General features: G+C 46.1%; 1 long non-coding RNA gene across 8 annotated transcripts in view; it reads right to left on the bottom strand.

The window, feature by feature from the left end:
- Positions 1-24,883, bottom strand: part of LOC146854853 (uncharacterized) — a 271,373-nt gene that overhangs the window by 222,967 nt on the left and 23,523 nt on the right. Inside the window, exon 6 of one of the 8 annotated variants that reach the window (XR_014981229.1) lies at positions 9,952-10,394. The exons of 6 other annotated variants lie outside the window; for them this stretch is intronic. This is a non-coding gene — a long non-coding RNA (uncharacterized LOC146854853). Of the gene's footprint in view, positions 1-9,951; positions 10,395-24,883 lie in introns of those variants that run through there. One more of the 8 variants, XR_014981232.1, reaches the window with a different exon arrangement.

Genomic DNA, 24,883 nt, shown 5'->3' with positions numbered 1-24,883 from the left:
GCCTGCAGTCTTCTGCCCTAGGACCCAGAAAACCCCACTGAAATGAGGCACAAATGAAAAACAATGATTGGCCACAAAGGACACCTACCGCACTGACCCCAGAAAAAGACAAAGAAGAATAAGAAAAGAAAAAGGAGGCCATAGAAACAAAGTAAAGGACTAAAGAAGCCCCTCCCCCACCCCCCCACCCTGCACCTCTGCAGATGACTACGGCCCCCCCCCCCGCAGCGTGCCTGTCGCCCCAGAACCAGACCCGAAATATAGAAGAAACAGAGAAAAAGGGGAAAGAGAGGAAACCCCCCCTAACAGAAAAGGGGAGAGAGTAATAATAAACTGGAGGAGGGCCTTCAACCATGCTCCCGGCTTCTCCCTCCCGCACAATATATTCCTCCCCAGCGCAAACAGTAAACAGCAAAAATTCGGCCATATCTAAGAGAAATGGGGAGCATTATGCACTGGCTACACTATTAGTTACGTCGTGAAAGCACACAACCCCCCAGCCCGCCCGCCTATTAATTGACCACCTCGGAAGGATCAGCCTTATCCTTGGCCACTCTTTGCGAATCCACCAGTGCATACCCATCGACCCACCATCATGTCCAAAGTTACAAGGAAGAGGAGCGTCCAGAGAAGACTAGGAAGGGACACACACATATGGGGAGGACGTTTCGAAACATCAGCACAGTCATCGTCATGGAAGATCACCGTTCCCAGTACTGCCCCAGGGCCCGCGCCGCACACAAGGTCCAGGAAGGAGAAATCGGCCAGAGCAGGCGATCGTTGCGTGAAGATTGCCTGGGTCGCCGGAGGCCGCGCATGGGACAAAGTCACCACCGTCTGCTCAAGTCCAAAACCTCCGGAACAGACCGACCCCACAGCCAGCCGACCACACGCTGCCACAGTGTCCAAAGTTTCCATCCGTCCCTTATTCACAGAGGCGGTCACGGTACTTTCCTCCTGTGGAAGGTGAGACAGAGCCTTATGTACCTGGGGACAGGCAGACCGCAACTTTTCCGACGCTGACGCAATACCATCCAGCTTCCTCCCCAATACCCGGGTGCCGTGGACCAGGGTGGAATGAAGGGCTCCGAGAGCATCTAGAAGGTCATCGTACCCCAGCACGGTCCCCCGCGCTCGCTCCGCCACGCTCCTTTGCGCCACACACTCCCAATCTTGCTGTGTCCCAGTGTACAGGATGACAGAGTCCATCCCATCAAGATGGCCGCAGGGCAGGGCCATCCCAGATGGGGACCGGGTCTCAGGCACGGGCGCAGCAAGTTCCATATCCCTGCAAACAAAGGTCCGGAGGCAGGCAAAATGTGTATACAGTGTGCGGCCACAGGTAACAGTCGTTCTCCCCCTGGGCCAGTGTCCGCGAAAACCGGGAGCAGCCCGCGCAAATCGGGACGAGCCACAGGCCGCGTCCGATCAGTTCACTGGCGAGGGTCCAGGTGATCGCCGATAAACCCCTGGAATCGTCACCCCCGGTATGCACCCGTCACGCTACTCTCGGTGATAGGAGCGACCACTGCGAGATTCAGACCAATATTCGCGCCGCTTCGGTAGTCCGACTCCACCCGGTCACCAATGGCCGCTGTTGTTGAACTGCCGCCCGGCCATGTTGTCCACCCGAGGTCCCGGCTCCAGGGCTGCACAGGCCGCAAACTTCAAATGAGCATTTCTCGGGCGGTACCGCCGCTGGAAGCTTCAGGATCACACGATCGGTTGCCGCTCTCGATCACCAACACGGGCATGTAGCGCAGGCTGAGGATCACATGCAGGATATCTGTGCGGGATGTGGAGGTTCACGGAGCCGGGAGCCTACGCTGCCGTCCCGGTCGCCATCTTGGCTCCTCCCCAGACCATGGAAAAGTTAATTGTTTCCTCCGTTGGGGTAGTGCCAAAAAAGGAAGCGGGGCAATACAGACTAATCCAACATCTGTCATGGCCAGAAGGTATTTCGGTCAACGACTTTATCGATGAGGAAGGTGCCACAGTATCATATTAATAGGTTGACGTGGTCATGTCACTGGTCGTGAGGCGGGCAAAGCTGCACCAATGGCAAAATGTGATATAAAATCAGCTTTCCGTTTGCTTCCAGTACCATCCAGAAGACTGGAATCTTCTGGGTATTAATTTCGAAGGAAAATGGTACGTGGACAAAGCATTGGTGATGGGCTGCTCTATTTCATGCGCATTATTTAAGGGCTTTAGTACATTTTTACAGTGCCTGTTTTGATGGCGCATGGGGCTACAGTTGGTGACACATTATCTGGACGACTTCTTCTTTGTGGGCTCCCCTAGCTCCGCGGAATGCCAGGAAGCGCTGGAAAGTTTTCAAGAGCTGGTGGGGTATATTGGGGTGCTTTTGGCACCAGAAAAGACAATGGGCCCCAGCACGGCCCTGTCTTTTTTGGGAATCAAGATTGATTCTAGAGCAATGCGGGTGTGCTTGCCAAAGGATAAGAAAAGGAAAATGCTGGAACTGTTATGGGACATGCTGTCAGAAGAGAAAGTGAAGGTCAAAGAAATACAGGTCCTGTTAGGGCACCTTAACTTCGCGTGCAGAGTGGTGAGGGCAGGGAGGACTTTTTGTAGGAGACTGGAGCAAGCACTGTCAGAACAACCTTTGCCTCACCATCACGTGCAGTTCTCCGCCAGAGTGAAGGAGGATTTGAGGATGTGGAAGGTGTTTTTGCAGTCCTTCAATGGAAATTCGCTTGCAAGAGAGGAAGACCTAACATGGGACGTGCAAATATTTTCAGATGCAGCGGGCAGCACGGGTTTCGGCCTGTTCTGGCAAGGGAAGTGATGCGCGGAACAATGTCAGATGGAATGGAGGGAAGGTGAAAGGAGCATAGCATTTCTAGAGTTCTTTCCTTTGGTGGTTGTGGTGACTCTGTGGGCGGAAGAACTGGCGTACAAGAAGGTTCTTTTCAGGGTGGATAATATGGCAGTAGTCGAAATAATGAATCGCCAGTCAGCAAGGGAGGAGCAGGTTTTAAAGTTGTTGAGAGTCTTTGTTCTCGGCTGTTTGCGACATGTAATGCTTGAAGGCATTACATGTCCCGGGTGTGGACAATGACATAGCAGATGCTTAGTCTCATTCGCAGTGGGGGAGATTCCGTGGGCTAGCCAAGGACGCGGACAGGACCCTGATGCCGATGCCCCCGCATTTGTGGTACGTAGGCAACTTAGGATGCGACGACTGGTGGTAGGGTTTTTAGTGGAATCCACCAGGGTAGCATACAGTTTAACCTGGAAAGAGTTCTTGCTGTCGGGTGCACATAGGCACGCAGCAAAATGACGGCATGCGGAAGATATTATTCAATTTATTCTATACCTCATTGACAAAGGTTTGTCGAGGGTCACAATCGCTGGGAAACTAGCAGGAATTGCCTTTGTGGATAAGCTAATATGGGGCTATCAGCTGACGGCAGGGGAATTGGGAACGAGAATTTTAGGTGGGAGAGGGAGCCAAGGACAGGGGTGACATAGGAGGAAGCCACTGTGTTAGTGGATGCTGAGTCAAGTACTGGTGGTACTGCCAGAGATCTGCAAAGATGAGTATGAGATGTATATGTTTTAAACGCTGATGGTGTGGATGTTCTTTGGGGTTTTCAGGGTATCGGAGCTGCTAGGTAATAAAAGGGGTGGGGGGGTAACTTGGCAGAACGTTTTACCCCGGGTGTACAGATATGGTTGAGCCTGTCCAAAACGTATCAGAAGGGGCTGGGAAAATGGGTGATGCTGCAGGCAGCTCACCCCACATTGATTTGCCTATTAAAATGGGCGTCACAGTGGTTCCAGATGTCAGGGGGGTCAAGGGGAGCGGTATTCACACATGCCAATGGGGTAAGAGTAATGGCGTATCAGCTGCTGGCAGCTGTGAGGAAAGCCTTAAATCACAAGGGAGTGGACGGAGTGGGTTTTGGCACCCACTCTTTCTGCATTGGGGCAGCATCTGAGGCAAGTAACAGAGGCTGGGGGCAAGAAGACATCAGGCAGTCGGGGTGCTGGTCGTCTGACTGTTATAGGCACTATGTGAGAAGGGAGGAGAGAAGTGAGCTTGCGGTTGATAAGTGTTCAAAACTCATGCTGATCTTTTTCGTTTCAGGTTCTGTGTCCGACCCTCAGGCAGAGGAGATGACTATTTTGGGTCGTCAAGCATTCGTTCATAAAATGGGCACTTGTACAGGTGCGCCAGAGCTATTTCGGGCAAAATTTGGGATTTAACAAATGCTTGTTTAAAGTTTTGTGGAAAGGCAAAGGGGGCATGAGCTGGACAGAGTTGGTCCCTTGTTTAAATGGTTTGTTAGTGGGCGGTAAGTGCTCGGATATCCTGGTGTTACACTTAGCGGAGAATGACCTGTGCAAAGAAAAGAGTGTTGTCTTTATGCGGAGCTGAAAAGAGATTTGGCCTTAATTAAGGAACAGTGGCAGGTTGTTTTGTATTATGGACTTTGTTAGTACCTCGTAGAGTGTGGCGGCGAGTAGTTAACCCAGGTACTATGGACAGGGCCAGGCATAATTTGAATACCGAGAGGGCATGTTTTTGTAGGGGTCTCGGTTTTGGCAGGATATGCCACACACAAATGCATTTTGATACAGTTAAATTTTTTAGGGGAGATGGTGTTCACCTTTCCAGGATTGGCATGGATCTGTACCTTCTGGAGGTCAGGGAAATATTAGCCAGGACCTTTAATGTGCAAAAGCATATGGGAAGGAAGACCTTGGAGTAAACCAAGAAACGGGGGGCAGAAAAAGGGGTTAGTGGACACTCCCCTCTTTTTCTGGGTGGCGGGGTTTTGAAAAGTTGGCCAGGATTCGCAGAAGTTTCTGGTTAGCGTTGAAAGTTGGGAACATGGGCAGGGAAAGGGTAGGCATCTGTCAAAGGCCAGAAGGGATTTCGGTCAACGACTTTATCGATGAGGAAGGGGCCACAGTATCATATTAATCGGTTGCCGTGGCCATGTCACTGGTCGTGAGGCGGGCACAGCTGCACCAATGGCAACATGTGATATAAAATCAGCTTTCCGTTTGCTTCCAGTACCATCCAGAAGACTGGAATCTTCTGGGTATTAATTTCGAAGGAAAATGGAACGTGGACAAAGCATTGGTGATGGGCTGCTCTATTTCATGCGCATTATTTGAGTGCTTCAGTACATTTTTACAGTGCCTGTTTTGATGGCACACGGGGCACCAGTTGGTGACACATTATCTGGACGACTTCTTCTTTGTGGGCTCCCCACAAAGAAGGTAGTTTAAGGTTCAGTTGTAGATGTTTTGTTATTTACCGTTTCAGAAAGGCAGGATGTTGGTTTAATAGAAGTGCATATTTTTAAAAGCAATACATTGTAATGTTGTTAATATGGCAATGCCAGGGTGGGGGCATGTTGAGGGGATCGTAGGGGTGGGGGTAGGGGTCAGATATCGGCTGTATAGCGAGGTTTTAGTTTTGTAAGGCAGTTGCCAGGTATGTTATTGTAATGTGCACCTCTTTCAATAAAGCAGCCTTTTTCACACACAAATTCATCTCAGTATGGTCTGCCCCCCTCTCTTCCAATGGGAGTTTGGGGGACAGCCGAGCGAAGGGACGTCTGCCCTCTGGGCAGTTTGGGAGGGGCGGGGCAGGCCAGCGGTCTTCCATTTTGTAAATTTTTGGGCTAGGCAGGTGTAGCCCAAAGTATAAGGGCCTGCTGGGTGGGCTCCCAACCACCATTTTAGGTTTGGTGACCTTGTGGCTGGGAGCAGAGAGTAGCGGGTACAGGGAATTCCCCCCCCCCCATCCCTAATTCGAATGGGATTTTATGGGGTTTGCAGTTTTTATGCTAGGTAGTTGCGTGGCTAGCTTTGATTGGGACAGGTGTGCAAGTGTTTTGAAAAGTTGGCCAGGGTTGGCAGAAGTTTTTAGTTAGCGTTGGAAGTTGGGAACATGGGCAGGGAAAGTGTAGGCAGGTAGTTTGAGGTTCAGTGGTAGACATTTTGTTATTTACAGTTTCAGAAAGGCAGGTATAGGATGTTGGTTTAATAGAAGTGCATATGTTTTTACTGCAATACATTGTAATGTTGTTAATATGGTAATGGCAGGGTGGGGGCATGTTGAGGGGATCGTAGGGGCGGGGGGTGGGGTCAAGGGTCAGATATCGGATGTATATCGAAGTTTTAGTTATGTAAGGGAATTGCTAGGTATGTTATTGTAAGGTGCACCTGTTTCAATAAAGCAGCCTTTTTCACACTCAAATTGGTCTCAACATGGTCTGCCCCCCTCTCTTCCAAGTGCGTTCTTCTTTCGCCGTCGGCGAAGGTGCTCTCTCTCCTCTTCACTCCATATTATAACGCTATGTACTCAACACCAGAATGCTTCAGAGATGCCCTACTGACCCAAATCTTGTGGAGGAGATGCGGCCTAATGGCTAGAGCTGCAATCTGAGAACCAGGTTGGAGTCTTACCTCATATCAACATCCTTTTGTTCTGGCCAAATTACTTAGGGCCAGATTTTTACTTTGGCGGATGGGAAACTCCATCACAAAATGTGACTGGTAGATATCCTGTCTGCCATATTGCAAACACATGGAGAGGATGTGACGTAACGGTCAGAGCTGCCGACTTAGTAGCTGGGGAACCAGGTTTGAGTCTCGGAGTCTGATCAACATCCTGCAATTCTGGGCAAAAATGAATGTGCAATGTAACTGGTGCTCATGTAAAGCGTTCCAATACTTTCGGGTTGAGTTCGTACTATACATTCGGGTCGAGATCGTGCTAAAAAAGCTGCAATTATATTCTATAGCATTTGTAATACTGTGGCCGAGATATCCATTAGGTTTGTGATGAGCATCCCCTCTACCGAAGTGTAAATCAGGCCCTTAATCTCTTCCTCCCTCAAATAACATGTTTGATGTAATCTGATGCTCATGTACCTTAGGGAAAAAACACACTTTTATTATAAGGATATTGCATGTCACTGCAGAGTTCTGTGACAATATAGAGGGACTAGGCTGAAGGGGGATTTACGAGGTAACAGGCAATTTCGTTATAATGTACTACAGTGGTTACTTTGTTCCTGATAATACATGGCCATACTGCCACCCTTCACACAAACCGCTTAAATCCTTTTTGCTGTTTCAGAACAAAAAGAGGATGTTTGCTGCCAGTAGAATAACTAGAATCTGTCGTGCAAAATCAATCACACCAAAAAGCACTTCGATATTTGTTGCTGAAAGATAGTGGAATCAGTTTAATACAAGTCTGATTTTAAATACTCTGTGGAGATACATGCAGAAAGATTATATAATTGCATAAAGCCTGCACAGAATAAGCATGTTTTTCCTCATCTCTCCGCTGTGTTTCCGTTCCTCCCCCGCCTCCTCCCTCCGTGATCCTGTGGCTGCCTACCCCATCCAGCCCTGCGTGGAGCCGTGGAGTCAGCTACCTTATGGTTTTTGTATTGGATTTTTGTATATCCCACCATTTTGGAATAATGCTATCGGCTCCCTTGACCTGAGTCCTCCATCTTGGCGGTTTTGACCAATCGTCATTGCTGCTGGACTGCTCCTTGTTCGCCTGACTGACCTTTTCCTCAAGTCGAACCCCCCCTTAGGTCTCCTACACTCCTCCAATCATATACTGTCACCAATACACTGGATGTTTTGGATTGTTGGTGCCCAGCCGGTTTGTTTGTCTTTCACTTTGACTGTTTTGTCCCCCTGAAGTACTTTCCCCCGGCCAGTCTGCCTGACCCGATCTGCATTCCTTACCCCTTTTTACCATTCCCCTCTACCTTCCATGCCCCATTGGTTTTGTGTCTTGGCTATGCTATGCGCTAAAAACTCATGTTATTGTGTAATCACTGTTTTTCTCCTATGTAATACTTGGCTCCTGTAACTGATGTAATTTTGTAACTTGTAACCCGCTGATCCTCATGTAAAGTGCTCTGATACCTCCGGGTCCAGCCAGCGCTATGTAAAACTCTGAAAACAAATGTTGATATAAATATCCCCTTTTTACTGATCACAGTTCATCTATGGGGAAAAAAGAGCAGAAGCCATGTCCTGCCTTTCCCCTTTGCTGCTGGCTCTGGCAGAAGGCACTGAGTTCTGACATCACATCTGTAATAACTTATTACAGTTGAGCAGCTACGTCATTTCTTTATTACAGGTGACTAACAATGTCACAAGTCACCTGTAATACGGAAATTAGAGCCGTGGAATGCAGGGTCTCATGTATTATAGTGCTCATGGTAGCCACATACTTTCAATGGTGGTCAGCCCCCGGCATGCAAGCCCAAAACTAGAAACACTACACTTGACTGATGGCAATTGAACCCCTGTCCTATTTTCAATCAATCGATCAGTCGATTTAGAGAGCGTTACTGGTCACCCGTGAGGGTATCCAGGTGCTTTTGAATACCCATGTGCTCTTCAATCCTTTCTCCAACTCCCTCCTTTCCTTCCTCCAGAATGAGGGTCCTATCAGCCATGCCTCACCAATCATGCTTCTCTCATGCCCCCCTTCATACTGGATGCTTGACGTGCCCAACACACGTTCTCTGGTCCTATGTCTACTGTTTCACAGATCAGCTTTCTGTGACCAACGTATTGCAAGAGCACAATGATCTTAGCCCTGAATAGTCTCCTTTCCCAACATGACAATGTTTGACTAACACCTAGCCTGTTCTTGTACCCAACACCCAGTCATCAAGTCCCTTACGCTTCAGCTTATCCACAACTTTATTTTCTTCATAAAACAGCACTAAATTTAATAGCAACATCTAGCCACAGATTCCTTAACTTGGAATTCTCCCCAGGCGCCATTCTTTGTTAAGGAATCTGCAGCTAGACTGTGTCTCTACCAGATATTACGTTACCGAAGGTAAGTATCTTTACTATTGGTATTTGCCATGCTAGCGTTCCAGTGCCCTAACTTGGTTCATAACACCTTACAACATGGACTGCTGCAACCTCGACCAGTGTCGCCTGCAGCAACCGAGGTGCACACAAGGGGCGGTTGTAAGTTCACTCCAGACCAGTGTGTGCACACCCACACAGAGTCAAGCAGAAGGACAACACGGGTGATGGTTAAACAGCAGCTAATCAACCTGTTGAAGTGGGGTTCAAAAAAGTGGTCAAAAGTGTTTTACAAACCGCACAATTAATAGTTCCTTAGCCATCCATACAAAGCGCTACAAATGTCTTGAACAACTCGCGAAGGGCCTTTGTCGCCCATCACCAGACCTACGCTGCATAGATCATAGGGCGCTTAGCTACCCACCAGTCATCCGTGATCACACACCAAGTCCTTGTACCAGTGCGAGAGGATCACTGTTCATGTCCCTCAGACTTAATGAAACTGACCAATGAGCCATCACTTGCTAGGGGTGTTAGATCTCTCCCCGCCTGCACAATGCCAGGATTTCACGAGGAGATTTCCTTTTTTATGCAACATAGCAATTGTATTCTAATTGAAGTGAAGCAACTGTACTGTGCCTATGATGCACTGGGTCAATTAAAACAGCATGTTGCAAGCCCAGTGTAATGTATACATTGAGTGGTATGGCAGCCCTAGAAGGGTGCTGTCATGTTTCGTCTGCAGCAGGGTTACAAGCGCTTGGCACTCGACCACACCACATACAGAATAAGTGTAGTTTCTGGAGGTTAAAGCTGGCTCCTTGACTGCATCTTTTTCTGTTCACCCGACTGCAGGCACACAGAAAGTAAGTGTGAAGCTCGTAGGAGTGTGCAATATTTTCCTTTCTTATAAAAGTTATATGGCAAGAAATTACAATTTCAGACATTGTGAAGTTTTTCGCTCTGCCACGCGCACAAGAAAAATCACAACTTTTAAGACGATTTACATCGAACATATCCTTAAGAACAAGCGGACTTTGCATAAAACAGTGAGTGTTCTTTCCCTGTAAAATGCTGCTTTGCATGGAAGAAACTGCAAAAGGTGAACTAGCAACTGTTTAATGGCAGGACAAAATATGCAAATCTCTAGTTACTGTGCTCTGGGACTGCTGCTTAATTTCCACAGCAGTTGTCATACTTTTACCCCAACTTATCTCCCTCCTGCAGCAAAAATTTCAAAACAGCACTGTATTTCCTGATCCGAGGATGTAAGACACAGTATGGCATTTTAATATGAATGTCAAAATGCTTTAATTTCTGTCTTTAACAGCGTGTTAGACTTCATTGGTCTGCTCTGCGATGTTCACCATTTTCTTCCCAAGAACTATGGAAAGTGTTTACCATTTGCGTAAATTCCAGTTCACCAGTTACAAATGGTTTCTTCTGAATTATCTTGTAAAACCCATTTCTTATTGGTCAGTCAGAATGCCCACTGGTTGTAGTTAAGAGATCGCCGGGGTTGTCGAGTTTACACAAGACAGGGCAGGCTGAGGAAAAAACACACAAGAAGATTGAGCAGTGGTGGCTACTGGTTATAAACTACGTGGGGCGTGATGGTGCCAAACTCACCATAAATGCTGTACTTTTCCCTGGCATGGCACTTCTACCCAGTGTCCACAAGCAGGAATGGAAGGACTTCCTCCCTGCTAAGTAGAACGAGAATTCAACCAATCCTGGAGCTGCTCTCATCAGTGTGAGAGCAGCTCCAGGATTGGTGGGAGCAGGCTAATCCAACACTCATTTTCAGGCTGAGGACCTGTGCCAGCACGTTTCACAGCCCGGAGATTGCTGGGTCTACAGTGCACATGTCGGGCTGGCCGTAGGTAGCCAGTCGGCCAACCTGATATGCGCACTGAAAGGGGCAGCAGTAATCCTGCAGTAGCAGGATTCAGCCTCGCCCCCTGCCTCACACTTGCGCTGTATACAGCACGAGCTGGTGGCAAAATAAAATGGCATCAATATGCCATTTTATGTATGTGTTTGCCTGCTGAGCTCGCAGCAGGCGGGTAGACGTTCCTCCTCTCTTGTGGAGGAGCCGCAAGAAGGTGGGGGGCGATCGGTGAGACTGGGGGGGCAGGGTGGTCATGTACACTCACATGCAACCGTAGAATCAACTGTGCTTAGAACATATTAAGCATAGGGTGATTTGGAATCAAGTAGAGGTGGGTGAGCCAACAAATTAACAGGGAGAGCTGAGTCAAGGGACTGGCTGGGCTCTAATAGTCCTTGCACGAGCCGAGCCATGAAAATGCTTGGCACGTAAACTGTGCAGCAAACACTATATAAAAATATAATGAAGACTCAAAGTAAAGAAAGTGTGTTTCTTTAACATACAGAAGCATTGTAACTTAGTACATCAGACTATATCACTGCATTAGTAGGCATTTGTTACACGTTTTTAAGCTTGAACCTAAAAATATTGCCCCTTCATCCTTCACTGTGGCCACAATGCCTTTAGTGAACTAAGAGACAAGTCAGTTGTCATGTGCACCCTGTGTGTGTCCTAGATTCTTACATGGAGCTACGTTATAGTCTAAGTCAGACACAAGGAACGTACTTGTATAGTATACACCGGACCTCACATATTTCAAAGTGCTCTCACATGCAATAAAGAAAAAAAGGAAGCGCAGAGAACTAAAATATATGCCTAATATCACACGGTTTGGTCAAGCAGCGAACCTGGGAAAAATCCTAGGTTTTCCGATTTCCCATTGTACCATTCAGCCACTAGATGGACATCTGTTTTATATTTTTTTTAATTCTCGGCACATGGGGTTAGAGTGTGGGTGGCAGGTCAAAGCCTTCTTAAAGGTCAGCTCGTTTTGGGCTCAAGCATCCAACAGGACCTTGAGCTGAGCCAGAGCTAGGTATCTGGCTTGAGCATTGTGTCTCGCCCACCTCTAGATTCAAGAAGGAGCCAAAAAGACTCCAGCTGAGCCCTGTGTGAACTACCATCCCATCCAGCGCATGTGGAGGACCAGTGCTCATCATGTCTGCTGCAGCAAAACAGCAGTACCATAAAAGTCTACAAATCAGTAATAAGTGCCAGGGCTTTCGTCAGGAGGCCACTGCAGCTTCCACCACACAGTACCCCTGCTGTACTGCCAATTATAATAACAATATAAACTCACTGGAAGTACGTTCTCAAGATCGAATCATTGAAATGGGGAAACCACGGAGACATTTTGTTTCCTGGAGACCGTTTTAAAATCCTTTCTATCTCTTTCTGCATTCTGCCCCTCACTAATCATATTTTCGGTCCTCTCTCTGTAAAACGCCTCAGCACAGAAGAGTTGTAGCCCTGGCGTGAGGAGGGAACTCTATGATGAAGCATGTCACCCTTGGATGAGTGAGGGATCTCATCCTTAGAAAGGTCTCTCCCCGCCACAAATGGTCCATACAACTTCTTGGCCCTCGCATTGTTTTTACTTTACACTTGGAGACCTCTCCTCTGTGGTTTCCCCTTTTCCACAATTCGATAAGTCTTGAGAACGTACTTCCAGTGAGTTTATATTCAGATAGGGAGTAGTATGCTCTCCCTTTAGTGCCCCTCCCTTTGATCTTTTGTGTGCATTAAATTATAATAACAACACAGCTACTAACCGTCACACTCCTACAAGTGTGACAATTCGGACTACTTCAAACCCAAAAAGCTATAACAATGGCTTACGCAGCAGGTAAGAGTCATTTTTAACGTAGATTGAATTACTAATTAACTGATGTTGTAGTCATCGCTAACGTATCCAAACAGCACCACTTTGTGGCGGATTGTCACAAGCACCAGTGTTGACAATTAAGTGCTGGTGCCGGGTGAGAAAGCCCCAGAGAGAGGAGCGAAAGGACAGGGTGGAATACAGCCGCCCCCCTAGAGACAGCGAGTACCCTGAGGGAGAGTGTATTAGAGAGAGGAAGAGGGGGAAGACTGAAGAAAGAGCAAATAATATAACCAAAATGGGAAAACCAAGTAAACTGAGGTGAAAGTGGGAGACGAGTGCCCACAAACACGTAACAAACAAGCATGCCACCATAAAGCCACCTCATTCAGCAGCCACCATGAAGGAATCACTATAAGTTCAAAGAGCTGCTCCAAAACTCTTCCACTGGTCTCCTCAGTGGCAGGCTGCCCAAAGCCCTTGTCCAGTATCAGCAAGGGCCTGATAGAGAGGCAATAAATACCCTCTACAACGACCAGGCGAGCATGGAGACTGCAGAAAGGACAGGGAGGCTAGCACTGGAGAGATAACCCTGGGCAGGCTAAAAACCATGTGTATTTCTTTCATGTTTAATTGCTAAAACTAAACTAAAGCCACAACGAAGCAGATAGCCTTACAACTCTTATCTAGGACCCCTACACTCCAAGACACCCAGCTACCCCTCCAATCACTAACTGACTGTCTCTTTGCCCTTTATCTTGTAAAGTGCTCTTGTGCCTCCTACATACATTCTACAGTAAAGCAATAGCCTGTACCTGTGTGGTTGTGTATGTTCTTTTTTTAAAGTCAGTAAACAAACAGTAATATTACAAGCATTTGCAATGCAATAGATCTCGCATTTACGCGAGTTTGAACTATTCGGATTGTAAATTCCAACGTCTTTTATTTATGTTTTTGTTTTTATAACAAACAAAAGGCATTGTCATTTGCAATGCTAGTAGCTTAAACTCTCGCAAATGCGAGACCTCTTGCATTGCAAATGCTTGTTAATTTTTAGTTGCTCCCATTGGTTTAACGAATGTATGCTTATTGGGTCAGGTATATCTCCTACACTGATGACGCCCAATGATTTTAGGTCTCATATATGATTGCTGCTTCTTCTCAAATGGAATCAACTTAGTATTATCAGACTTAAGCACCCAGCAGCACTTTAAGCACTGAGCAGTATAACTTCCTAATAGATCAACCAATCTATGTTAACTTTATATGCTTACATTTTTCTTATGCGTTTGTGAGGTAACTCCAATTGCAGTTCAGTGTTTGGTGCAGGAAAGAAAATATTCACAGATTGTTTGTGTTTTAATGTGTAATTCCTATGCAAAGTCTAGTATGTCAAGAGACTTATTCCACACACAGTGCAAACACTGCAAGAATGGTGCAACCAGCGCCTGTGTGCCATAAAAAAGGAGACAACCTGGGAGCTATATCTCAAAAGGTGTTCACCTGGTTCAATAAGGCACACACCAGAAAAATCTTAGTTCATGTGGTGTTTGTGTTCGGAACCCAAAGACAGGTACATAAATTAAGAAAGCATATAATAATATTTACATCTAGTCGCATTAGGGTCTAACAAACAATGCAGAAGGCAAGGTGGGTTATATGATAAAACCAGAAGAAAACATGCACTAGAAAAAACAGAACATTTTGGACTGGAATATAAATTATGAGCAAATTGAAAGATTTGAGGCAGTGTTAATAGCCAGATGTTTCTTTCTCCATCATAAAATTAAAAGTATCCGTTACTAGCTTAACTTACGAACGGAGGAGCAGGTCAACGACATTGGTCACTGGCTCTCACCGTCTACGGGTGAACGCTACAAGCAAGGAGACATTTGCTGGAGTCACAGTCTGGCCCCCAGGTCAATGAGCACATGGCCAGTTATGTTGCCACTCAGTGTTTCCTGCCTCTCCATGTGAGATTTGAAGCTTGGGACCTACAAGAGTGCTTGCTGACAACATTGAGAAGAATTGGATCTGCAATTCCCGTATCAAAGTATGCTAAATGTGCTTAAAAGAATTCAAAGCGTTCCAAACCAGAGTTCCTGCACGCGGCTCTCCTAGAGGCAAGAAAGAGATGAGCGGGTCTTTTGGAAAGCAGCAGAGCTGTTTGCGTAATATCTGGTCATTGCTCTGTGACATGACATGCAAGCTTCCTTCTCAACAGGGGCTGGCGTGCTACGCTGCGGAAGTGACCCATCTCCCATTCACCCATCCAGCATTTCATACTTGAATATGCGTTCAGAAAAAAAGCAAAGGCTTAAATGGAGAGCTTGATGCCATCACGAGAAGCTTTTCATCAACCGGACCCTACGGCCCAGCTGTTAAACACATGTTGGCAGCGTCCATATGTGATAATGCACTGGTGGCAAGGCCTACAGCTTTCAGACTGCCCACAGCTGGCTCCACAGATTCCGTCCATGACACATCAACTGGGGCCAGCACCCAATAAGGGCTTCCTGTGCAGGGTCGAGCACAGCATTGAGCGGACAGTGGAATAGAGCAAGACATTTGGGGGTCGTTGGCATTTCTCCCAGGGTGGAGGCTCTTTCTCTGCTTCTCTTGGGACAAGTGTATCCTTGACACATCTGCAATGTTCTCATAGTCCTGTGTGGAGCCAGCTTTGGAGAACTCTTATTAAAACAACTGCATGAAGGGCCCCAGGGAATATAAAATTAAATCAACAGCATCTGTAAATAGTGTGCTTTCCGCTCTGCAGCCGGCACATATATATGGTTAAGTCCCCGCAACAAACTGTGGTCCTTCTTTGCTGTTCATTTGTGTTCATTTAATAAAAAGCAGGGCCCTCTCATCAACACAAGGCATCTTTTGGTAGATTGAGAGTCTTGAGGCTCAAAATACAAGCATTGGCATAGCCAATAGGTCTCGCCTTTGGGAGCTTATAAGTGTTTAGCAAGAGCTATTGGCTTTGCCAATGTTTTTAAGCTATGCTGTACAGCATTGTGGCTGCTGTGCAGCATGCTGAAAGGTGTAATAAAAAAGTTTTATAAGCATTTTTGTTACCTTATATATAACCAAGAAGACATTGTGTACAACTGAACAACCCTATTAAAAAAAGAATGAACATAAAAAATGTCTTCTAGTTTTTTATCCTTGCAATGCTGGCAACTTCTTCCTGCTGCCTGTTTTTATGAATTATTTAAAAAAATAGCGAAGGACTACCACGGAATAGTCCAAAATGTTCAAAACAGAATCAGCAGCATACCTTATATGCTATTCAGATTATAGTACCTTCTGTTATTTTATGGCACTGCTTTTCGTTCTGTGTATCTCTGGGAGTGCCATCATTCACGTGTGTTGTTTCTTGGTGTTTGTTGAGTAGAGGTAGTAGACTTAGTTCAATGATTACCTTAGGATTGGTCTGTGTGGGTTAGTTTGATCTTGGTACAGATCTTTTTAGTGTCCTGTGTATGAGTGGATGTAATGTAAATAGAAGGGCCCCTAAACAGGAGTTCCTCTAGGCAGGGAAAAAGGAGAATGCAAATACCTAGGGCAACTCACACATGGTTAAAAACATTGTTTCGTAATTTGCACATGGAGGGACAAAGAAACAGAAAGTATTAAACAAATACAAAAATAGCTTTTAGTAGGTCAAGACAATAAATATGAATGCGAGAAGCAACAAGACCATCCACAGGCAAACATCAATCATGTCCACATTAACTCGAACAGACAAACATCAATCTGTGCAGTCAAGACAGAAGAAAATATAAATACACAAATCATAAATGAGACAGAATAATTGGGTTAAATAACTATTAATTTCTTTTCTTAAATGATATTCAATCTATGAGATCTCCTTGAGGTATAATGTTGTCATAAATGTCAAAAGGCCATGTTCTATTGAATGGTTAGTTCAATCTGATAAAGAATTTGAAATTAATTTCTGCATCAGTAAGTGGCTGCAACCCAGATGGTGTCCATGAATACATGAATGAACGAGTGAGTGAGTAAACTAAAGAATGAATGAATGAATGAATTTCTAACATGCTCAGCTACTTGAAAAGTGTCGCAGTACTAGACTTGCACAGACAAACTCATAGACCAGCCTACAAAATGAGAGAGAAGTGGGTTTTGAGTACTTTTCTGAATATCGATTCTTGAGAAACAGCACAAAAGTATGGAGGAAGCGATTCCATGCTTTGCTGGTGAGTATCGGAAAAGAGCATATGAAAGAGATAAGTTGTTTGTAAACATGAAGAATAAAAGCAGAATCTATAATGCAAAATTAGACACACGAAAAAGCAGTTTGAAATAGATTGTAAAATATACAATCAGTTTAATACAAGTCAGAGTAAAAAACACGCAATAGCTCAGAATGTGTAGAAACATGCAGATAGATTATGTTTCACTCATCGCAATGTATCTATGCATAGATTATGAGTTTTTCCATGCGGCCCACTGGAAGAACTTTGTTTAGTGGCCATACAGAGATCGTTGATAGTTCTCAACTAATGTTTAGGAAAAAATTAACAGTTCCATGGAAACATCACCGACCCTGCTGCTAACTCGTCATAGGGCGACGTGGCCTAGATCGAGATCGAGATGAAGGTAGGTTTATTCTGAAGATATTCAGTATTTGAATAAAAAAAAAAAAAATCCTTGGTTTAACATAAAAATGACTGAAGAAAAAAAGGAGGCCACCAGGAACTGGCAAGCGATATATGAAATATACTTTTTCAATAACAGAGGATGTTGCCACCCGCCTCTCTGTGCTGAGAAGTCCAACAACATGAATGCAGAGACGTAGCATCCCCTCCCAGCCCCTGAGAGGTAAGGGAGGGAGCACTCGTCACAGGACACAATCGCTGACTGGGCAGACAAAGGGCAGATCGGTAATCCAGCAAGGTCTCTGGGCGACTGATCCATAATGCCATGAAAGAAGAGCCCTGCCACTCTCTGGCTGCGGGGGGAGGTGTGACGAGGAAAGGGGTTTGGCATGTTTCCTGTTCTCTGAAAACCGAAGGCATTGGCTTTGCTTCGGAATGAAACAACTGCATAAAAGTGGCTGAGAGACAAGGAACGGAATTTCAGAAATCCTATGCCTCACAAAATGTAGTCAGGCAGCGGGGCAAGAGTGTAGGAAAGCCCCCGCTTTACCAAGGTCAGCAAGGGTCAGAATAACTTGTTTTCTATTGCCCTCAAGTGTGATATGCAGGTCACAAGATAAAAGCTGAAGGTAATAAATATTAGAAGAAAAAAGATACATAGCAAAGCTGTGGGGGCGCTCCAAGGGGTGCCAAAGTGGAACAGAAAGAAAAAGAAATTATGGCAATGACAACAAGGGAGGGCGAGGGTGAGACAGGCAGGGGAGTGAGAGTAGAGCAATGTCATCAAGCGCGTGCGGCCACGCTAATTACAAACGGATGACCTCTGCGCGCCGCTGCTTGCTCCAGCAAGGTGGATGCCAAAACAAGCACGAGTGCTAGAAAAAAGCAGACTGATTTCTAAAGGTCATCTCCTAGAGCAGCGCTGTGCGCTGCGGTAGGCTCGACCTAATAAAGGGTCACACGTATTCACTGCAAACGTCATTACTTCACTGCCCCTAGGGATTGGGCCCTGCACAAATGTTACAGCTGGTTCCTATAGCATTCGGTTAAGGATTAATTGCACAGCAGGGAAACAAGTCATCCACAGCACACAAACCAAAATAACAAGCAAATCCTATAGTAAAGAACTTCCTATTCTGTCTGTGATTTCTACAAAACAGTTGCCCATTGTCCACCATTTTGGAATGAGCGGCATCAGAGTGCTGCTCCCTGAGTACGATGGGACCTAAGTGGAGATGTTGTGATCTGGACACATCTGTGTATATGTTAAGTCCTCGAGTCCCATCCCTTACTCCAACCACTGCTTCACTCAAACCCATCCAAACAGTGAGGGGCATCACATCTCATTTAAAAACACAAGCAGTGTAAACTTGTTTCAGTTCCCACCCATGCACACTTCACCGCCATTCTGCACTTACCGGCTTAGGCATTTAGCAGGCCAGGTCAGCTGGTACGGGGGTCCCACGCTCTGCACCTCTCTTGCAGTTCTCCACCGTGGTAAGCTCATGCACTTCCCCAGCGTGGGGTCTGGCTACACCCACGCTCGCGCGACATCCTTCCGCCGTCGCAGCGCGTTACCAGACGAGTGACAATCAGTGCACGGAGAGCGCTGGACTCGTAGTTGCTCTCGGCGCCCTTGACAACTCCCCAGCTCCCCACCAGCCGCGACGCTTGCAAGAAAGACACAAGGCATCAGCTTTAAGCCAATCTCCTATTCAGAGGGAAAAAAGGGAGTGTTGCATACGGCAAAGAATCTGCGTTTTCGCTGACGGAGGCACGCTGACCTCTCACTGACCCCCGCTTCTTTAATTACTGTCTATGGCATTCCAGCCAGAAGAGGGGAAGGAAAGACACAGACCCCACAAGCTCTGTGCCCGATGCTCAGCTCAAGTCGAATGCCATTTCTCCAACAGGAAGACGAAAACTTGAGCCGTCTTCCTTTAAACAAGATGTCGCCATCGTGATTTCACTTTAATGAAAAAACAAAGTGCCTACACCAAGTAATGAAGGAAACAGTATAACGCCGCAAGTTAAACATCCAGTCAGGATGGGCCGTCCAAAAGGAGACATGGTGGTAATAAAGAAGCCTCATTCTCAATCGGAGGCTAGTGTTTTGCATAAATGATGATGCCAGCCAATCAAAAAGATGGAAGTGGCTTCAAACCCACTACAGAAATTTATCGATTACAAGAGGCTCGCAGAGCGAGGAGCGCATGCGCGCTCCAACGCTAGGCGAGACCTAAAAACAATACCAGATTACTCCATAGCCCTTTTAGGACCCCCCCTTTTATTACAGCCAACAACTTCTGCCATCAACACATATAACACCAACAGGCCTACCCCTTTTTAATACTCCATATAACTACTCAGACCATCACTTTCGGACACTGATTTTTGTGTTATTAAATATTAAATGCACAGACTGACATTCTAAAATGGCGAACTCTTATTTAAATAAAAAGATTCCAGCACAATTGTACGGAATAGTTGCTTCACCGTCCATGCATTACAATGGAAGAACTTCTTTACTTTATCAGCGGAGGTATATGTGTTTGAGCTTTAAAGATCGTCTAATGAATTTCCCAATTACTTCATTCCAAGTAGTCCATTTCTTGAAAGAAACACTCCAATAATTTCTAATTAGTTGTGTCAAAGGTTCCCTGCAACACAATCTAAAGAAATGTACCACAGTAAGATACTTACACCTAAATAGGACACTCTAGTTATTTTGGATGACATATCCCTTGGGCTCTTGTCACGTCTTTGAAACAGTTGTAAATCACTAGATAACAGCAACCACACAGGGGGAGTTCACTACGAGAGTACCATTACATCTCAGTTTGCAGGTCCATTTGAGATTAATTGTATCTATTTTTGTTTTTTGTTTTTGTCTATAATATTTTATTTATAGTTCGGGTAGACTTTCCTTAGGAAAGGCATTTATTGTCCTCTTAATATCTTTGGAACCGATCTGCACAAAACTTTCCACCAAAAAAAACAGTTCATTTACTTTGACTCCTTTATAAAACATTTGCGCGGATCTGTCCATTAAGAAAGGGGGGGCAGGGGGGGGGCTCAAAACATGGATTTCCCATTTTAATTCCCATAGTAAAGTTTGGTCTCTGATACAGAAAGCTGAATGGAATTATGCCAAATCTGGCAGAAAGTTAGAACGTTACACAGAAACATAGTTTTCGTTATTTGGTGTAACCCGTTCAGTAGTTTTCAAGAACTTAGCATTTTGAAGGTGCTCTGGTTAAACATGAAGTGGTAAGCCACTTGAAAAAGTTAGTGATATCTGGTATCTAGCTATGATCTGTTTGGCTAATTTAATCTAGATTTGTCAATACTGATTGCCTTGGCTTAGTATGAACATCACAGGACTCAGGGATTTGGTCCCTGTGTCCTGAAAATGAATTAAACGAAAACATATAAGTGGGGAGGGTGAACACACCCTGCCCAACAGGGGCATGTGGGGACCATGGTCCCTTGAGATCCCCTTGGTGTCTGGCCACAACATGGTCAATAGATTGCAGCATCCATTAGGTGACTCAGGGACATGGTCCACCGTGAAATGCATTGTAGCGAAAGTCTGTTTTGAAAGTCACAAAAGAAGGGTGATTAAAGATTTTAGTCACAATTTAAATTGTTTGCACTATACTAATTGTAGGAATTGTGGTGTATTCTATGGTGCCTTCAAATTACAGAAAATGCTCTTCCTCTGGTGCTATTTGATGAACCATGTTTGATAGAAAACAGTTTAATCTTACTATTCTCTCAGACTATGGACTGTGGAACGTGCTCCTGAAATAAAAGGAGAACAGTATCTCCTCTGCCATGTGAGAACAAAGTCTAATATTCTGAGTAAATATGCACTTCCAATATGCAGCAACCTATCAGTTGATTCCCCAGTGTTCAGCTTCACCACAGTGTTCTAATGGACAACTAGAACACAAGCATTCTGTTTTTATGACAAAAGTGTGGCAAACCTAAACACCATCTTTATAGAATCAAAGCTGTAAAACTGAAAGCATATACTTTAGAAATGAACGAAATGAGGGGGCGTCATTTTGTCATTGAAATTATGTTTAATGCTCTAGAAAGCTCAAACAAATACAAATTTTCTATAAAGTCTCAAACATCTTCCACATTCATGTCAGATAAAATGTCTAACATGCAGAGTGAAACTTACTTTCAATACCAGCAGCTTCACCACAGAATTAAAATTAACAACTAGAGTGCTAACATTTTTATGAGCCACTACTGACCTTCATTTTGTTGGAATAATAGCTGTTTTATTTAAAGCCTTTCCTGAGGAAGTGGCTAAAGTAACTGAGCATCCACATGTTAATACAGATATGAAACCAGTGGGTTCAATTGTTATTTGAGGATAGGTTTGTAATTATTTAAGGTTTAATGTATCTTTAAGGGGCTAGAAGTAGTTAAAGAGAGAGGCATCTGCATAAGTACAGCATCCCCTTCCCACATCTGTTTACTCACCCTACCCATTTTCTCAGCCACTTAAAAGCTCCCTAATTTTAAAATAGTAAAAATTGTGTAAGATTAACTATGTGCGAAGAGGAAGTTGGCTGTCCTCACAGGGTTGACTCTTGGGCCAAGCCCTGCGGGCAGCCCTCGCTATGCACACTTTGTGTGCAGTGGTGTTTAGGCACTTGCAGCGGGGCTCCCCTGATGAATTGGGTATATGCTCAATGGCCATCTCAGCAGCCAGCTGAGAGTGGGGTACATGGCTAGACTTTGAGGGCAGGACCTTCAGACAACCTCCCGCTCTGCACCACGTAAAGCCTTGGCAGCAGTGGGTTGGATGCTAGTCCAATGTCAAATATGATTTTTTTTTTTAACAGAAATTCACGGAAAAAACACAAAGGTTAAAGTGACGTTATATTTCGGTTTTGAAGGGGGTGTGGCCAACTGCCGGGCATGGAGGATGTGGGCTGAAAGAGCTCCGTCTCCTACCCTGACAAATAGCTGAATATCCTGTTAATTACGGGACCTGCGACGAGAGGAGGCGAAGGGTGGAGTCACGTATGCTCCATGGCTGCCTCAGCGGCTCGAACAGCTTGAATAATGTTTCCGACGCTGCGGAAATAAAGCCGACGTGAGGATAAGGTGGCGACTCCTGTTCGGAAGTGACAAGAGCAGCGGTTGAGGCAAGCGCTCGTCTTTTTACTTTGCTGCGCCACAACAATAGACACTGCGGGCAAGATGGCGGATGCGGACGGCCGGGCCCGGACTAGACGTGAGGCTGGACGAAGACGGGTGGCGCTCTGGTAAGGGAACGAGCGCGAGCACAACCTACTGGCGCTGTGGTGAGTGGGGACTGCAGGCACTTCACCCCCCCCCCTCCTCCCATCTGAGAAGTGGCTGCACACTGGATTAACTGCGTGCTGAGTGGCACGATATTGGAGCCGGAGGGGGAGCGCTCCTTGCACGATACTGCACATCGCTGCTCCCTGCTACATATGGAAGCGGGCCCTCTGCAGGGCATTGTGTTGTGGCAATTTACTCGTGCTGCCCCCGCTCTGGAGGGATATACTTCATCATTAATGCACTGGATGTAGTGCTGCTGCATAGTAGGCCAACGGGCATCTGCATCCCTGCCTGCCCTATTCAGTGGCCACACGAACTGAGTGCGGTGACGCTCTCCGCCTGCAACCTGCCCTGGATGTGGAGAGGGTCACAAGATTATGTGGTATAGCCTTACCGCTGGGACTGTCCTGATGGCTATTGTAGTTGCAGAGTCTGACATCCCTGTTGGTGTCCACCAGGAGTGTGCAGCCCCAGACCAGAAGAGGCTGAATACTTGCGGCCTGTGGAACTTGTGTCTCTTTAGGTAATTTGGGCGCGCCAATGATCTGTGCTTCACTGACTGAGTAAGTGATGTGGGCTATTGCCCCCGAGACACCCCAAGAGACCATCCTGGAGCAGAGATGGACGGGAGGACGCCGAGGCACGATGGGTCGCAACAGAAACAAGCAACGGATGCCACTGCAGATGGCGCAACGCAGCCCACATTTGGCAGTGATCCCTCTAACGCTTCAGACAATGATGTACTACCTCCTACTGGTACAGACCCCCACAGGGTTAAGCTGAACCTAATATTGGAAGAAATCTGAGACTCACGAACGGCGCTGGAGACACGCATGGGCACGATGTCCACTAATCTCAGCTTACTACAAGCGGATCACAAAAAGCTCGCCGACAAGGTAAAATCGAATAAACTGGCACTGGATGATCTTATACCCCAGCAGACTATGCACTCAACTTGAACAATTCCAGCGACAATTGAAGGGCCTGCAGGACAGGGTGGATGACGCGGAAGGGAGGTCCCGCCACAATAACGTTTGCATACTTGGAATACCGGAACGCAGCGAGGGATCCAACCCTACACAGTTTGTGGAGGACTGACTGAGAGACCATGTAGCGAAGGAGGTCCTAACTACCCCGATCGGGTCATGGCAACACCATGGTTACTGTGGACTCTGGCCCAACCTCGGAACAGATCACGACCAGCCAGAAGGATGCACTCCTTACAGCAGCGGCTCTGGCGGCTCATGATGCCCAGGCTGCGGCGTCATCGGAACACTCATCTGATGCCGACACGGTGCGCTCTGAATCTGTCACTAGCATAACGCTGTTTCCCTCAATTATGGCCCAGGTTGCAAGAGACTTCTGATATTGTGATCCGGGATGCCCGGGAGTGGTAATGTATACAAGAGATATGCACTGTGTGTATTGCTGCTGTTGACTGCTTTGTGGGTCCAGGGTACATATGCTTTATAGGGAAGTGTGTTAATGTAACCAAGACATACTCGAATGTATATCATGTTGATTTCACGAACGGACGCAGTTCTGGCCTCTACCCCCCCAAGCGACTGCGTTGACGCATTACTTGTTTGTACTCCATGTTGGACTATTGTTCTTTGTTTGGTCCTCTGCTGTTTTATGGGGGAACCTAGTATTGGGGAGTTATGTGACGGCGTGCTCGGCCTTTCAGCAGCTTCTATCTACAGGGTTTGGATTTCCACAGGTCACACTGCAACTATGCTTTCTGCACCGTGATGACATTACATAATACATACACCTACTGCACATGGAACGTGAGGGGATTAGGCTCAATTCATAAAAGACACCAGGTTCTGGCACAACTTACTAGAAGGAAGGTTGTTATGGCCTATTTACAAGAAACTCATCTTAATGTTGGTGAGGCAGCCAAATTGCAGAGAAAATGGAGAGGGCAACTATTCGCTACAACATATTCAGCTTTTTTCAGGGAGGCGGCGGTGTGGATGTGGAATACTGTCCCTTTCAAGCTCCTAGAGCAGAAGATAAACGTCAACGGTAGATATGTACTGCTTCATGGCTTATTGGATGGGACACACGTGGTCATGGGCTGTATATATGCACCAAACACTGACCAGGATAAATACCTGACTACACTAGGCACAACCTTGACAGAATGGGCTTCATATCCCTGGGTGATAGGGGGCGACTTCAACACTGTGTTAGATGTTGACATAGACAGGTCTCATCCCCGTTACATGCCACTGAAAGGAAGAAACAAGCGGAGGCGCTTAGGGGCTGGGCAGAAGGATGGGACCTACATGACGCATGGTGGGCAAAACACATCAGGCATAGAGAATACTCCTTTTATTCGCCACCACACAGACTACA

The sequence above is a fragment of the Triturus cristatus genome, chromosome 4_1 (genome assembly GCF_964204655.1).
Source record: "Triturus cristatus chromosome 4_1, aTriCri1.1, whole genome shotgun sequence".
Classification (NCBI taxonomy): domain Eukaryota; kingdom Metazoa; phylum Chordata; class Amphibia; order Caudata; family Salamandridae; genus Triturus; species Triturus cristatus.
Note: the sequence above shows the minus strand (reverse complement) of the source record. Positions and strands in the feature narration are given on the sequence as shown.